At 44.9% G+C, this 17,017-nt stretch overlaps 1 protein-coding gene across 5 annotated transcripts in view; it reads right to left on the bottom strand.

Annotated features, from left to right (window-relative positions):
* The window catches only part of LOC103012658 (nuclear pore-associated protein 1-like), a 34,210-nt gene that overhangs the window by 16,696 nt on the left and 497 nt on the right, over window positions 1–17,017 (bottom strand). For all 5 annotated transcript variants that reach the window (XM_057554491.1, XM_057554488.1, XM_057554490.1 and 2 more), the window contains exon 2: window positions 15,635–15,684. The gene's annotated coding sequence lies outside the window, so the exon portion shown is untranslated. The remainder of the gene's footprint in view (window positions 1–15,634; window positions 15,685–17,017) is intronic.

Below are 17,017 nucleotides of genomic sequence, written 5' to 3'. Positions count from 1 at the left end.
CCACGATTGGTTCAGGCATGCCAAGTGATCTAACCAGAGTCAACGAGAACCAGTGAATCCTTTGATAGATCCTACTGTGCTTGAATGAAAAAGGCTGTAAGTTCTGAAGCCACCTTGGAGCATGATAGGAGATCCTGCCTGTATATGAATGGAGGAAAAACCAGATACTGACGACCTCATTTGAGCCCCTGCTTTAAGACTTACAGCTTGACTTTTCAGATATGTGAGCCAGAATATTCCCTGTTTGTTTAAACTAGTTTGGACTGTGTTCCAGATAGATATTATCTGTTTTCTCCTCCACATCTCCTCTCCTTGCCAAAACTGGACTACTGCACATTCCTCTTGGTTTCCCTATGCCCAGCCCATGCCTTTGCAAACAGCTCCTTTATTAAACTCTCCTCAAATTATCCACTTTGAGTGTGCCCTTTATATTTCCCTTTGGGACCTGACTGGTACCATAACTGGTATCAGGAGTGGCCTTAAAATGAGATTCCAGAATTGAGTGGCTCATGTATATGAGGAAGGCACAGATAACCTCCTTGGTGGGGGGGAAATGGGACCCTGGCCATCCACAGCATGCAGTGTCATCACAAATAAGTAAATTATCACTGGCGGTGGTATAGGATAAAGCACAGGTGGAGGGCAAGACATGGGGAGATTCAATCAACTCAAAGTACTTATCATGAACTGGGTATTACCTGGTTCACTGAACCATAAAATTGGAGAGGCATATCAGCCTGCCATTGTGAAATGGAAATGGTATATACTGGGCAGGTCCAAAGGCATAGTGAACTACTGGACTCCTCTTGTATCCAATGCCACTGCCTGATTATATCTCCTTCAACATTCTACCTATGCCCTCAAGGGGAACACATATAAGTTAGTGGAGGAAAAAAACCCACAGCCTTCTTTTACAGATGAATCTACACACGTGCTGGAACCAGCAAGAAGTGGGTAACTGCTGCACCACAGCTGACTCTGGAGTGGCTCCAAAAGCCGGCAGTGAAGGGATATTCTCCAGTGGGCAGTACTCTGCTGCAGATCTAACTACGGTACAGAGCTAACCTGACTCACTAATAGGATAGTCAGCTGGTCAGGAATTTAGAAAGAACAAGATTAGAAGATTGGTGACAAGGAGGTCTAGGGGAAAGATGGACTTCTTGCAACACGCAGAGTGTAAATCATTCAAAGGCATCTGTTGTAGATGAGACTCAATAATCGGGAGGACAACAGGACCCAACCTGTGGACATCAGATGGCCTCTTCCTTAGATTCTCTAGTGCTTGGTCAACAGACCCTTTACAAAGTGGCCATGGTGACAGGGTAAAAGACTGTGTACAGGCTCAACAAGAAGACTTGTCCGCACCAAGCTAATCTGGCTACTGCCACCATTTTCTTTGTGGGATGGATTTTAACTACAAATTCAAATTTTTAATAGATATAACTCTATGCTGATTGTCTACTTTTTTTTCTACTTCTTCTTAAATGAGCTTTGACAGTTTATGTATTTCAATAAATTTATCTAAGTTGTTAAGTTTACTGGCTTTAAGTTGTTCACAATATTCCCGTATTACCCTTTCAGTATCTGCAAAAACTGTAGTGATATCACCTCTTATTCCTCTTACTGCTATTTGTGTCTTCTTTTTTTCTTTTTTCTTAAAAACTAATTATTTATTTTTGGCTGCGGTGGGTCTTCACTGCTGCACACGGGCTTTCTTTAGTTGCAGCGAGCCGGGGCTACTCTTTGCTGCGGTACGCAGGCTTCTCATTGCGGTGGGCTTCAGTAGTTGTGGCTCGCGGGCTCTAGAGCGCAGGCTCAGTAGTTGTGGTGCACAAGCTTAGTTGCTCCACGGCATGTGGGATCTTCCTGCACTAGGGCTCGAACCCATGTCCCCTGCATTGGCAGGCGGATTCTTAACCACTGTGCCACCAGGGAAGCTCTCTCCTTTTTCCTTTATCAGTCTGACTAGAGGTTTAAAAATTATATAGATTTTTCTCATAGAATCAAGTTTTGGTTTCACTGATTTTCTCTACGGGTTTTTGTTTACTATTTTACTGATTTCCACTCTGGTCTTTACTATTTCTTTTCTGCTGTTTGAGTTCAAATTACTTTTTTTTTTTTTTCTATTTCTTAAGATGAAAGCTGAGGTAATTCTTTTCTTCAATTAATTAATTAATTAATTTTATTTTTTGGCTGCATTGGGTCTTCGTTGCTGCGTGCGGGCTTTCTCTAGTTGCGGCGAGCGGGAGCTACTCTTCATTGCAGTGCACTGGCTTCTCATTGTGGTGGCTTCTCTTTTTGCAGAGCACAGGCTCTAGGCACACGGGCTTAGTTGCTCCGCGGCATGTGGGATCTTCCAGGACCAGGGCTCGAACCCGTGTCCCCTGTAATTGGCAGGCAGATCCTTAACCACTGCACCACCAGGGAAGTCTGAAAGCTGAGGTCATTGATTAGTAACTGTTCTTCTTCTGTAACATAGGCATTACTGCTAGGCATTTCCCTAAGCTCTGCTGTTGAATGCCCAAAGTGTTTATTCAGAAGCTGTATTAAACCCAGAAATGGCACCATTTCCTGGGGCACCAGCCAGACACCTGGTTCTTGGACACCTTTCAACATGTTGGGGAAAGGTTATTTGTAGCAATAGACACATATCATGGGTGTGGATTTGCCTCCCCTGCCTGCAGGATTTCTGCCACCACCACTAGTTTATGGACCTGCAAAATACCTTATCCACTGCCGTGATATCTCACATGGCACTGCTCCTATCTTAGGGACACATTCTATGGCAAATAAAGTGTGACAGTGGCATCACACTCAGAATTCCTGGTCTCAACACATGCCCTACCATCCAGAAAGACCTAGTTAGGTAGAACAGTGGATTGGCCTGGCTAAGTCTCAGTTTAAAAGCCGTAAGTCAGCAGCCAGTATACAGTGCCATCTCCCCCATAACCAAAATGCACAGCTTTGGGAAACAAAGGGTAAAGAATGTGGTGACCCTCCTCATTTTTACACCACATGAAATACAGAGGAATTTTTGTGCTTCTCATCTCTGCAACCCTGAGCTCAGTGGGTTTGAAAGTCCTAGCGCCAAAAGGAAGGATGCTTCCGTAGGGGAACACAACCATGGTTTCATTAAATTGGAAGTGGAAACTGCCTCCTGACTGATACACGTTGTGGCAGAGACTGTCCCCAGAATCTAGCTTCCCTTTATTTCTTTAGGAACAGAACTCCAGAGTTTTAACTGCGCATATGGCCACCCTGCTTTCCCAGAGTTCTGTGTAGTTAAGGTCGGTAGACTATTGTTCGTAAGACATTTGTTCCATCCCTCCTCTCCTCCCTTCATGGGAGGGGTATACTTCCTACTCCACTGACCTTAGGCGTGGGTATAACTTGTGTTGGCCAATGGGATGTTCGCAGACATGATCCAAGCAAAGGCTTTAAATGTGCTTCTGCAGTTGCGTGGGCTAAGGCCTTCATTTTGCCATTCTGACCCTGGATAGGTAAGTGTAAAAGTGAAAGGGCTCAGATCTGTGCAAGGTCACAACCTTGCTCTAAGGCCACTTTCTTTACATAGCTCCTAATCCATATACATGACTTGCAAAGGCCTATGTATGCTGCCATTACCATGAAACTCATCACCATGAGAAGCACAGGCCCTGGGCAGCTTGCTGTTAGCAAGAGGATGAGAGATACATGGAACAGATTTGAACCCAAGCTGCAGCCTGGAGCCAAGACCAGCTGAGTCCAACATAGACCAGCCAAACATCAGCTGATCTGAAGACGTGTGAACAAGAAATAGATGCTTATTGTTGTCTACCACTGATATTTTGTGGTTGTTACACAGCATTTTTGTGGCAACAGCTAAATGAGACCTTAGGTATGGCCAGGTGATTAAGCTACAGGCAATAGGATGTAAGAGAAAGTGATATATGCCTGGACAAAACAATAATTCAAAAAGACAGAAGCACTCCAATGTTCATAGCAGCACTATTCACAATAGCCAAGACATAGAACCAACCTAAATGTCCACTGACAGAGGAATGGATAAACAAGATGTGGTACACATAGACAATAGAATACTACTCAGCCATAAAAAAGAATGAAATAATGCCATTTGCAGCAACATGGATGGACTAACAGATCATAGTAAGTGAAGTAAGTCAGAAAGAGAAAGACAAATATCATATGACATCACTTATATGTGGAATCTAAAATATGACACAAATGAACTTATCTACGAAACAGAAACAGACTCACAGATATAGAGAACAGACTTGTGGTTGCGAAGAAGGGGGAGGAGGGAGGGATGGATCGGGAGTTTGCGGTTAGCAGATGCAAACTATTATATATAGAATGCATAAACAACAAGGACCTACTGTATAGCACAGGAACTATATTCAATATCCTATAATAAACCATAATGGAAAAGAATATGTGTGTGTATATATATATATAACCGAATCACTTTGCCATACACCAGAAACTAACACAACATTGAAAATCAACTATAGGGACTTCCCCGGCGGTCCAGTGGTTAAGACTGCTCTCTCAATGCAGGGGCACAGGTTCGATCCCTGGTCGGGGAACTAAAATCCCGCATGATGCATGGTGTGGCCAAAAAAAAAAAAAAAAGAAAATCAACTATACCTCAATAAAATAAATTTTTTAAAAAGAGATTTATTCAACTTTTTTTTTAATATTTATTTTTTATTTATTTTGGCTGTGCCGGGTCTTAGTTGCTGCATGCGGGATCTTCATTGTGGCATGCGGGATCTTTAGTTGTGGCATGTGGACTTCTTAGTTGCAGCATGCATGTGGGATCTAGTTCCCAGGGATCGAACCCAGGTCCCCTACATTGCGAGCATGGAGTCTTACCCACTGGACCACCAGGGAAGTCCCTATATGCAACTTTTAATTCATGACCTTAACAAAGTTGTGTGTTCTCTACCTTCCCTACCCACTTCACGCTGCAGGAATGTGGGTGCAGCAGTGCAGTGGTGGGAGCTAGAAGCTCTATATTGAGGATGGCAGACACAGCATAGGAAGGGCCCGGGACCTTGATTATTGGGTTGAACTATCAGCCCCAAACTGCTTACACTCAGACTTTTTTTTTTTTTTTTTGAAAGACTTTTATTTATTTATTTATTTATTTATTTATTTATTTATTTATGGCTGTGTTAGGTCTTCGTTTCTGTGCTAGGGCTTTCTCTAGTTGCGGCAAGCGGGGGCCACTCTTCATCGCGGTGCGCGGGCCTCTCACTATCGCGGCCTCTCTTGTTGCGGAGCACAGGCTCCAGATGCGCAGGCTCAGTAGTTGTGGCTCACGGGCCTAGTTGCTCCGTGGCATGTGGGATCTTCCCAGACCAGGGCTCGAACCCGTGTCCCCTGCATTGGCAGGCAGACTCTCAACCACTGCGCCACCAGGGAAGCCCACACTCAGACTTTTATGTACGAGAAAAATAAATGTCTACTTTGGCTATTGTTACAGCAGGAATGCTAGCATTCTTAATGCAGTTTGGGTTTTCTGTCACTGGAAACCAAGAGGCCCTAAGTGACAAAACAGGTTTGTTGCAAGCCCCCTGCAGTGCTCCTCCAACCACAGTCCCACCATGTCCACTGATGGTCTCCTCCTTGGGCTGCTGTGGGTCCCGCCCACTTTGCAGATGAACACTGGGCCCATGATCTGCTTCTGTACAAAGGCTCTCCTTTCCTGGCCGCCCTAGCTGTAAGGGTGGCAGCCAAAGGGCTGGCTTTAACTGGACACTTCATATGCTTGCCCTATAGTTTAAAGCACAAAAAAGGTTAGAGCAGGGATGCACACTAACTCACCCTATAACTCAGAAGTGCAAAGACAATGTAGCTTGTTTTCTGTAATCTAATCTTTCCTATAAGCCCCCATCCTGCTGGGCAGGAAAGGGAGATTCAAGCTTGCCGGTAAATATTAGATTATCTGGTTCACACAGCGTCTTTCAGAGTAACTTGGTCTCTCTTTTTTTTTTTTTTTAATTATTATTATTATTATTATTATTTTTTTTTGGATGTGTTGGGTCTTCGTTTCTGTGCGAGGGTTTTCTCTAGTTGCGGCAAGTGGGGGCCACTCTTCATCATGGTGCGCGGGCCTCTCACTATCGCGGCCTCTCTTGTTGCGGAGCACAGGCTCCAGACGCGCAGGCTCAGCAATTGTGGCTCACGGGCCTAGTCGCTCCGCGGCATGTGGGATCTTCCCAGACCAGGGCTCGAACCCGTGTCCCCTGCATTGGCAGGCAGATTCTCAACCACTGCGCCACCAGGGAAGCCCTAACTTGGTCTCTCTTAATGCTGCTTCTCAGGTCTCTTTCCCTCCCCCCCTCACCTTGCCAAGAAGGTCTGGGAGTGTGGGAAAGGAGAGGCTCAAATATGACCTCACGGTAGAGGGAAAGGGTTGCCATGGATCACTGTGAGCAGGTCCTTATATTGTCTTCTAGTTCTGCCATGAAATACCTGGCATGATTCCTGAGTTCCTATAATTACCTGCTGAGATGCAGGGGGCCTCATCTGGCCTCTGGAGTGTGATGCCAGCCCTCAGAGCTGAAGTCCATGGTCCCAACCATTTGCCTTCTGCCATAAAGCCCACCTCTGCAGGCCTTTTCATTTCAACTCTACACAAGCCTGTACAGCACTTCCACATGCTTTCATAGGACACAGGGAAGCTTTTGACCTCCTGCAGACCAAGTATAGGCTGTGAGGGACTGGGTATGGTATCCTGGTGTTCACTGGCCTAGACTCTGCCCTCCATCATTGCTACAATATTGTTCCTACAGTATATTGGACATGATGCGAGCCAGCTTGCAGCCTGCCCCAAGCCATACGTGGGGAAGTAGCCCACAAGCCTCTGATGTTTTGAGTTCTTCATATTTCCCTACCTGTCTTGGATGCTTCTACAGTTTCCCCTAGTCAAGATTTGGATGGGTTGGGGAGAATGAATAGGGGGGAAAAAAGGACCCTGGAGCATGCCTGCCATGTTTGCTTTCCCTCTTCTGTTTTCCTGTTTACACACCTGCAGGTAGTGCTACTTTTATTTCCTCTTACTTTTTTCCCCTCATGGTCTGGACATTATAGGTAGATGAGGTTTCATCTCTACAGTATGCAAGGAACATCATGATCTGAGTGAGTAAGGCATGGGTTTTGATAAAAGGGCTGCAGGATAACTGTGAATTGGGGCCCTTCCAAGGACAACTGTATTAATAATCCATCCCTCGAATTTTATCTCTGTTGAAAAACTAAGACCCTTCGCTGGGGTGCTTTGTGCCAGCATCCCAGTTGTAGGTTCTACTCTGCTGCCCTTGGGTCTGCCCACTTCTTTAAATTTTCACCATGCAAATTCCTTCCCTACCCTTTCTACATCGAGGGGTTGTAGGTCCTGAGATCCATTCCTTTCCCCAGGCAGTTTGTGGGCACACTCATCTCCTGGCCATACATTTTCTACAGCCTGGTTACTTAATATCGAAGTATGCCATGTTTGTAGGTGCCCATGCATACTTACATGCTTCACCAGGACCTTCCAAGGGGTCCTTGGCACTCCAAATTTGCTTCCTTCCTGGGTCTCCCTGCCAGGTGAAATGTTAATAACACACTATACACACCATGTGTACATACGTTAACAGGTGAAATTACCCAACTCCATATTGAGAAAGGTTTTTTCCAGATGCAACAGCTTTACTTTCTGATGACAACCTTGGTGCTTGTGCAATATGGAGTTAGTTCCTCTTTGTTTTCCTGCTTTCAGGCTGTGTCCCAAGGCTTGTCAAGTGCATAAGAAGACCCATTACAGCACCGACTATTCTATAATAGTTACCACAAAGCTACCAAATCTTTAAAATTAATTATATTTCTCTCTAGGATTTGGATGAGTTAAAACTAAGTGAGAACAAGTTACCCCCCACCCCACAAGACTGAAGCAGAAGAACCTGATAACAGTAGGGTAACACCTTCTGTCTGCTGGATGGGGTGGACGGAGCTTAAGACTCTGCTCTAAGGTCATGGAGAGCCCTCCCTCTGTCACGGTCCACTGCCATTCACCAGGGAAGTAACATCAGTTCCAGGGCCCAGGTCTCTTTGGATGATGGAAGACAATCCCATGTTTAGGCAGACTGCTCACAGCTGTGCACCTGGAGAATAGTTCATAAACGTAGGCACACTGCAATTGATAGGGCACTTTTGTCCACATTTCTCGATGTCCTGATATTTCCAACTCAATGTCCAGTCAGGCAGGGGCGTCTCTAATTTTGGTACACCTGAACCCCAAATTCACTCATTCAGGTTGGGTGCTAAAGGCAAACAAGGCTTCACAATCCACTGAGAATCAAAGAGAAAGCCTTCATTTCCTTCCCCAAACACTGCAATATGAAATTAGGCAGTGCTGGGACTTCCCTGGTGGCATAGTGGTTAAGAATCCGCCTGCCGGGGCTTCCCTGGTGGCGCAGTGGTTAAGAATCCGCCTGCCGGGGCTTCCCTGGTGGCGCAGTGGTTAAGAATCCGCCTGCCGGGGCTTCCCTGGTGGCGCAGTGGTTAAGAATCCGCCTGCCAATGCAGGGGACACGGGTTCGAGCCCTGGTCTGGGAAGATCCCACATGCCGCGGAGCAACTGGGCCCGTGAGCCACAATTACTGAGCCTGCGCATCTGGAGCCTGTGCTCCGCAACAAGAGAGGCCGCGATAGTGAGAGGCCCGCGCACCGCGATGAAGAGTGGCCCCCGCTTGCCACAACTAGAGAAAGCCCTCGCACAGAAACGAAGACACAACACAACCATAAATAAATAAATTAATTAAACAAACAAACAAAAAAAAGAAATCTTAAAAAAAAAAAAAAAAAAAGAATCCGCCTGCCAATCAGGGGACACGGGTTCAATCCCTGGTCCGGGAAGATCCCACATGCCGTGGAGCAACTAAGCCCATGCGCCACAACTACTGAGCCTGTGCTCTAGAGCCTGTGAGCCACAACTCCTGAGCCCGCATGCCACAACTACTGAAGCCCGCCAGCCTAGAGCCCGTGCTCCGCAACGAGAAGCCACCGCATTGAGAAGCCCGCGCACTGCAACGAAGAATAGCCTCTGCTCGCCACAACTAGAGAAAGCCTGTGCGTAGCAACAAAGACCCAATGCAGCCAAAAAAAAAAAAAAAAAAGAAAGAAAGAAAGAAATTAGGCAGTGCTATGGGCAGCAACGATGCAGCAGTGGTATGGTGTGAATGACATCATGCAGATGGCGGCTGAAACCTGTTTTTCCTGAGCAAGCAGACTTGAGTCAGAAACACTGTTGCTCAACCTCCACCTCCATAATGCTTTCTTACTTATTCTAGTCCCACCAACTAATAAGTAACAGCTATCAGTTACCGAGCGCTTACAAGCCAGGTGCTGTGCTAAGCATTTCCAGGAACTTCTGGAGGAAAGTTTCTTAACCTTTCTGAGTTTGTTTCCTCATCTGTAAAACTGGCATAAAAACCTCACAAAGCTATTTTACTGACTGCATGAGGTACTTAGCACAGTTAAATCTAATTGTTGCTATGAAGATCATTGGGCTTTTTATCTGAATTTATATTAATTTAATGAACCTAGGCATTAAATTCCATGCTGTCTGAATCTATCCAGTTCCTGAGTTCAGAGAGTGAGGTACACCAAGTTATCAGAAGATAAACGTGAGTATTCAGTTCCTGAGTTTAGTTAGTGAGAGACACTTGCATTTTTGAATGTTTTTATAAACTACTGCTGTGCCTCGGAGATTCTGATACTCCTGCCTAAGGCTGAGAATTCAATGGTATATACATTCTTGCAAATTTTCCTAAAAAGGAGAGAAATGCAGCTCTTTATACATTTCTAGACTGTCATCATGCTGGCACGGCTTAAGGTGGGCAAATAACCAACACCACCAAACCCAAAACTCCACGAAAGTCCTTTACTTCCTACTGACGGATAGGATATCCACCACTCCTCATGGGTGATCCACAACCCAATCTGAAATACAGAATACTCACAAAAAGAGAAGACTACGGTTACCTGGCAGCACAAGTTAAGTGCCCGGAAATGGTCTGGGTGAAGTAGTATGTATACATGACTTCCCTCAGGGCTGGAACAATCTCAGAAAAAGCATTCCAAGTAGGGAGGAGGGGAGGGCTGACCATCAGCTGAACCTGGCAGAGCCAGTAAGACTTGGACAGGTGGAGTAGAAGAAAAGTGGCATTCCTGGAAGAAGGAAAGGCCTGAAAAAAGGCAGGCACAGTGAAACCAGGTTGAAGAGAGTGTTGGACGTTCCCTCAGCTTGAAAGAAGGGATGGGCAGATTGCAGGGTACCATAAATATTATTACTGCCTGAGCCATGAGAAACCAAACTTAAAATTATGAAATATACCTTAAAAGAACACATAAACATATAGGAATAGTTGAGCACTTGTGTACTCATCACCAGGTTAAGAAATAGCACACTCGGACTTCCCTGGTGGTGCAGTGGTTAAGAATCCGCCTGCCAATTCAGGCAACATGGGTTTGAGCCCTGGTCTGGGAGGATCCCACATGACGCTGAGCAACTAAGCCCAGTGCGCCACAACTACTGAGTCTGCGCTCTAGAGCCCACAAGCCACAACTACTGAAGCCCACATACCACAACTACTGCAGCCTGTGCTCCTAGAGCCCATGCTCTGCAACGAGAAGCCACCACAATGAGAAGCCTGCTCACTGCAACTAGAGAAAGCCCACGTGCAGCACACCAAGGCAGCCAAAAATAAAGAAATAAATTTATAAAAATAAAAAAAAAAGAAATAGCACACTACCTGAATCTTGGAAGTCTTCTGTGTGCCCTATCCTGGTTGCATCCCTTTCCTTTCCCCTAGAGTTAATCACCAAACTGATTTTTGTTTTCTTGCCCTTCTTATTCAATTGTGCCTACTTTTGACCTTTTTGTGAGTTCCCTTTTTGTGAGGGAATGCCCAACACTCTCTTCAACCTGGTTTCACTGTGCCTGCCTTTGTTCAGGCCTTTCCTCCTTCCAGGAATGCCACTTTTCTTCTGCTCCACCCATCCAAGTCTTACTGGCTCTGCCAGGTTCAGCTGATGGTCAGCCCTCCCCTCCTCCCTACTTGGAATGCTTTTTCTGAGATTGTTCCAACCCTGAGGGAAGTCATGTACACTTACAATCACACTTGTAAGTATTCTTTTGTTACTTTGTTGCTATCATCATTGTTCTGAGATTTAGCCAAGTTATTTTATGTAGCTGCGTAAGTACCTTTCCACATAAAGTATCCACTGAATAATTATTTTTACATTCTATTTGAGTGCTTTCCTTTATTTATTTAGCTATTACAAAACATGCTGATATAGATGTTCTTGTGTATATTACTTGGAACACATGTACAAGAGGTTATTAATATATATACTTAGGAGTGGAATTGCTGGGCTATAGCAGAAGCACAGGTTCTATTTTACTAGGTAATAACAACCTGCTTTTTCCAAAGAGGTTGCAGCAATTGACATTCCAACTAGCAGAGGATGAGAGTTTCCGTTGCTCTTCATCTTAGTATTTTTTGGCTTTAAATTTTTGCCTATCTGGTGAGAGTGAAATGGAATCTCATTAGTTTTTTTTTAAAATTAATTAATTAATTTATTTTTGGCTGTGTTGGGTCTTCGTTTCTGTGCGAGGGCTTTCTCTAGTTGCGGCGAGCAGGGGCCGCTCTTCATCGCGGTGCGCGGGCCTCTCACTGTCGCGGCCTCTCTTGTTGCGGAGCACAGGCTCCAGATGCGCAGGCTCAGTAGTTGTGGCTCACGGGCCTAGTTGCTCCGCAGGCAGATTCTCAACCACTGCGCCACCAGGGAAGCCCCCTCATTTTAGTTTTAATTTGCATTATCTTTATTCATGAAGCTGGGGTTTATGTTTATGGGCCTCCAAAATATTTTTGTGAAACTGATCTTAATGAATTTCTTTAGAGAATTTACATTGTTAGTGTTACACAATATTGGAATATTTTCTCCTTATAGTTCAAACAATACACAAAAAGAAAATGTGTATTGCACCTCCATGCATCTCCCAGACCTTATTCCATATATTTATATACATATATGTTATAGGTTGAATGTTTGTGTCTCTCCCAAATTCGTATGTTGAAATCCTAGCCCTCAATGTGATAATATTAGGAGGTGGGGTCTTTGGGAGGTAAATAGGTCATGACGGTGGCACCCTCAGGAATGGGATTAGTGCCTTTATAAGCAGAGACATGAGAGCTTGCTCCTGCTTGCCCTCTGCCATATAAGAATACAATCAGGAGATGGCTGTCTTTAAATCAGGAAGCAGGCCTTCACTAGACATCAAATCTGCCAGCATCCTGATCTTTGACTTCCCAGACCCCAGAACTGTGAGAAAAAAATATTTGTTTTAAGCCACCCAGTCTATGGTAATTTGTTATAGTAGTCCAAACTAACTCAATGCAGAAATTTATCTATAACTTGCTTGTTTACCTTAATTATAGATCATTCCATTCCAGTATGTATAGATCCACTTCATTCTAACTGCTATGCAATATTTCACAGCATGGATAAACCATAATTTCACCAGTCTCCCCTTCTTAAATTAATTTTTTTCCACAGGTAATATTTGGATTTATAAAGTCCAAAATGTACAAAAGAGTATATCCCTCCTACTCCTCTTCCTCAATAAGTCAGTAGCTCTGGCTTGGCCGCAACCAAATTTACCAATTGTGGCAGAGATCGCCTAGATGTTGACTAATCCCGTTTCTTCTTCCTGGACACAGAAGAAGCCAGGGCCCAGTTTCCTTGACTTCAGTTCTGACCAACACAACCTGGGAAGAAGTAACAAACACAACTTCCAGTGTTGGCCAGCTCTTGTAGTGTTCTCCCTCTCAGCTAACCAGCTGGCTGAATGCAGAGGGTCCAGCGGAAGACTCTAAGGAGATCCTAGAAGATGGTGGTGCCACAACGGAAGGAGCCAAAATCTAATTCTCTGTTTGGAGGAAAGGGACCAAGGACATACGTGTTGGACTATATGTGTGTGAGAAATAAGCTTTTGGGTTAAACCAGCCAGTTTAGTTTAGTTTTGGGTTGTTACTTCAGCTAACATTAATACACAAATTTCTTATTTATCCTGAGATGTTCTACATAATATATACAAGCAATTACCAATCCTCTATCAATGGACACCTTTATCCAAGGTTGTTTCCAGTTTTCCCCTATTACAATAATGTTACAATAAACATCCTAATGAAGGAGGTTTCTAGACATATTAAAACTTTAAGAGACAGCGTTTGAAAAGTAGCAGGCACCTAGGCACCTGCTCCACCTCAGTCAGGTATTTCCCATCTTTTGCTCAATTCAACTTGAGCTCATCAAGTTGGCATGATGCCAGCCTGAGAGAACCTGAAGCTACTCTCTGGCCCAGAACCCAGCTTGATGCTGAGACTCTACTTTCTGCATGGACTGATTTTTTTTTTTTTCCTACAATAACCTCTCATCTACCTATTTCTTACAGGCTCTGAGCCCCTGTCACCTTGGACATTCATTCCCTGGGTTTGCCAAGATGTCAGCTTCTCCCCAGGCTCCAGACTCCTAGCTTGTGCATGTCTTCTCTACTCACAAACTCCATCGATTTTTAATCAGCACCATGCCTGAATATGTGCCTGTACAGGCACCATTCTAGGCACACAGGCGGGAAGCACACCTCTGTGAGGAATGGGTGTCATCCCTTCTCACAAGAGATGACTTTATACTACATATGACGTGTGATACTGGAGAGAAGGGGGCGGGGGGGTGGGGGTGGGGAGAGACAGATTCCAGCAGTTTATAGTTGGTCCTGGCGCTGATGTGGAACTGCTGAGAAAATCAGCTTAGGACAGAGACATACACTTGTGCTTTTCTTTATATTCAGGTTTCTAACAAAAGGTACATATTAATTTATGGACTTCAACTCTCTTTCTTTAATGGAGCCTATAAAACTTGATTTATTAAAGCTGTAATTATCACTTCAACACATCATTAATCTTGAAATCAGTCCTTTTTCCTCTACCCTGCAGGTGCTAAAAGCAAAACACAATGCAAGTAAGTTGCTTAAAGGCAACAGAGAAAGAGGAGGAAGCATGAATATACTTTCCCTCCCAGCTTTTCAGCCCAGACAATGATTCTCAACTTCTGGGTTTACACACTGTAGTAGATGCTGTCTCTACCCGTACATATCCTTTGGGCCTACTCTGACGTTTGGTTTCAGAGAGTTCTAGTACGTGAGGAGGACTGTCTGTGTCTCTTGCTTGAGTGCATTCTCTGACTTTCGGAGCATGCTTTTCCCAGCACTGAGCTGGGCAGAAGTACAGGAGCATTAACACAATAAAGAGGAAAAGGAGTTGGTGGGCAAATACCTCAGCTTCCTTGCCTGTTGGTGGGGCAATTCCAAGGTGTGTTCCAGTTTCTCAAATAGCCACACAGTCTCCCCTCATTAATATACCCTTGAATGACTTTCCTTCCTTTCCTGTCTCACCTCACTACTCCTTCAGAATGCCTCTTGAGGTCACCTCCTAAATAAACTATTTGCACCCAAATCTTCTTTTCTGAGTCTGATTTTGGGAGGAACCCAAAAGAAGACAAGGACTCCTTTGCAAATTTGAGGAAAAACAAGGTCCCACTCTTCAGGAAAGTATGTCATACTTTCAAGAAACCTAGGTAAGATTTGGTGAAATTTTGATATTAGGGCCAGGGTTCAGAATCACCTTAACTTCCCTTTTCCCCCCATCCCCCAAAAGATTACTGAGGGAGCCATATACAAGGACGAGCGGCCTAAGAGGAATGAAATTATTACTTCAATAGCTTCAAAAGTGCCTAAAACCCCGTTGTAACCTGTTTAGAACACACTTTGCATGGCTGGCTCCCTCGCAGTTTTCTCATAGAGGTTTTCTCCAAACTCCCTAACTATTCTGTCACAGTATACTCGCCTTTTCCTGTTTGATGCTTTGTAACATAATTCCTCATCTATGTATTTGCTGAGTTGTTTACTCTTCCTCTATTAGACTATAGCTCCATGAAAACAGGAACTAAGTTACTTTGTTTACCACTGTACACCCAGTGTTTATGACAGTGCTATCACATGGAAGATACTCCATAAGCTGAGAAAGAAATTGAGGTTTTGGCTTCTGGTCTCAAACAGCCACCAATTCCTTGCTCATTAAAAACATGGGACCTTAATGACTATCAGCCACATGGAGAAAGCCCAGGAGACAGGGGAAATAAAATGACCAGATCTGCAGAGCAGGTTCTGGCTCAACTAAACCATCAAGCTTTGTGCATTGGAGGAAGTAGAAAAGAACCCATCAACCAATGTATAGTGGCCCTGACCACCAAGAATGTGGGTCAATTAACATCGTGAATTTTCATTATTAGGTCAGCAGCTCCTTTTCACTGGGGAAGAAGAAGAGAGAAGGGAGGAAGGTGGCCAGATTCCTCCCTGAAGTACACACTATTCTGCACATAATTTCAAAGGAGTAAAAAACCCACAAAAAACCCCCAAACTTTCTGAAGGTTGTTCATGGTCCACACAGGCCAATAAACCCAGTTTAAGAATCTCTGGTTTATGGATCTTTCTTTTGGTACAAACCTTGACATCTCTAATCCTTACCATCAGATTTAGTTCCTCTCTGATAGATTTGATCCCCATCCCTCTTCTCCCTGCGAAAAGAAAAAGGCAACACGTGGCAATAAAGAAGGTGTCAGTAGTTAACGGCTGAAACCAATCTCTATAGCAAGGCCTGTGCTATGCTTCCAAACTTGGGAACTCTGGCACCTTTGCTGTGACTGGAATATTCTAGCCTCTCAATTTCCACCTGTTGATATCATGTTAACTATGCAGGGTCTCCTCCTCCATGAAACATTCTCCAATCCCACCAAGCAGGTGGAAACGCACTAACAGCTTCATTGCTGCAGCTCCTAGTTGACTGCTTTTGTTTTGTTTTTTTCATAAATTTATTTAATTAATTAATTTATTTATTTTTGGCTGTGTTGGGTCTTTGTTGCTGTGCATGGGCTCTCTCTGGTTGTGGCGAGCAGGGGCTACCCTTCGTTACAGTGCATGGGCTTCTCATTGCGTTGGCTTCTCTTGTTGCGGAGCACAGGCTCTAGGCACGTGCGCTTCAGTAGTTGTGGCATGCGGGCTCAGGAGTTGTGGCTCGTGGGCTCTAGAGTGCAGGCTCAGCAGTTGTGGAGCGTGGGCTTAGTTGCTCCGCGGCATGTGGGATCTTCCCGGACCAGGGATCGAACCCATGTCTCCTGCATTGGCAGGCAGATTCTTAACCACCGCGCCAGCAGGGAAGTCCCACTGCTTTGGTTTTGTAGTCAGTGGATTTCCTGCACAGGGCTTCCAGTGCCTGACACGGCCTGGGTGAAGGTCTTTTTCATAAGGACTACTACTGGTCTGAAAGACGTCCAGCTGAGAAGAGTTTCACACCTAGCCCAATCCACGTCAGTACTCTTTATTCCATTTTACCAGGTGTGTTCAATTTCACCTCGTTAATTTCTCCGAAGGCCCTAAGTGGTCAACCTGAGAAAACTCAAGTTCAATGAGGTCACACAAAAGTCAAGGCCTCTGAAACGACCTCAAATCTCCTGGGCCAAACCTCACTCGTTTAATGGCCCCAGCCGCCTTAGGGGAAAAACTCCAACCTTCCGAAGCCCCAAGACAGGTGCTCATTTGAGCTCCAGATCCAAAGTTGAGTATGTACGAACACCCTCGCTGCCCAGTAAGGTTACAGAGAAGGCCGCGACGGGTGCTGCACAAATAACTTCCGCCTAAAGAAAGTGTCATCACGGGGCGAGCTTCCGGTTCCCCTCTGTCTCATGGCCCAAGGCCTTTTATCCCACTTGGCAGTTGTCCACACCCCAAGGCTACCCCACCCAGCTGCTCCCTCGGGTTTCTCCACACCCTGCGGAGCCGTCTGCACGTCTCGAGGGTGTGACGGTTACACCGCGACGTCTCTCGGGAGAACTGTGCAAAGCAAGAGGCGTA

This window comes from Balaenoptera acutorostrata, chromosome 10 (genome assembly GCF_949987535.1).
Source record: "Balaenoptera acutorostrata chromosome 10, mBalAcu1.1, whole genome shotgun sequence".
Classification (NCBI taxonomy): domain Eukaryota; kingdom Metazoa; phylum Chordata; class Mammalia; order Artiodactyla; family Balaenopteridae; genus Balaenoptera; species Balaenoptera acutorostrata.
Note: the sequence above shows the minus strand (reverse complement) of the source record. Positions and strands in the feature narration are given on the sequence as shown.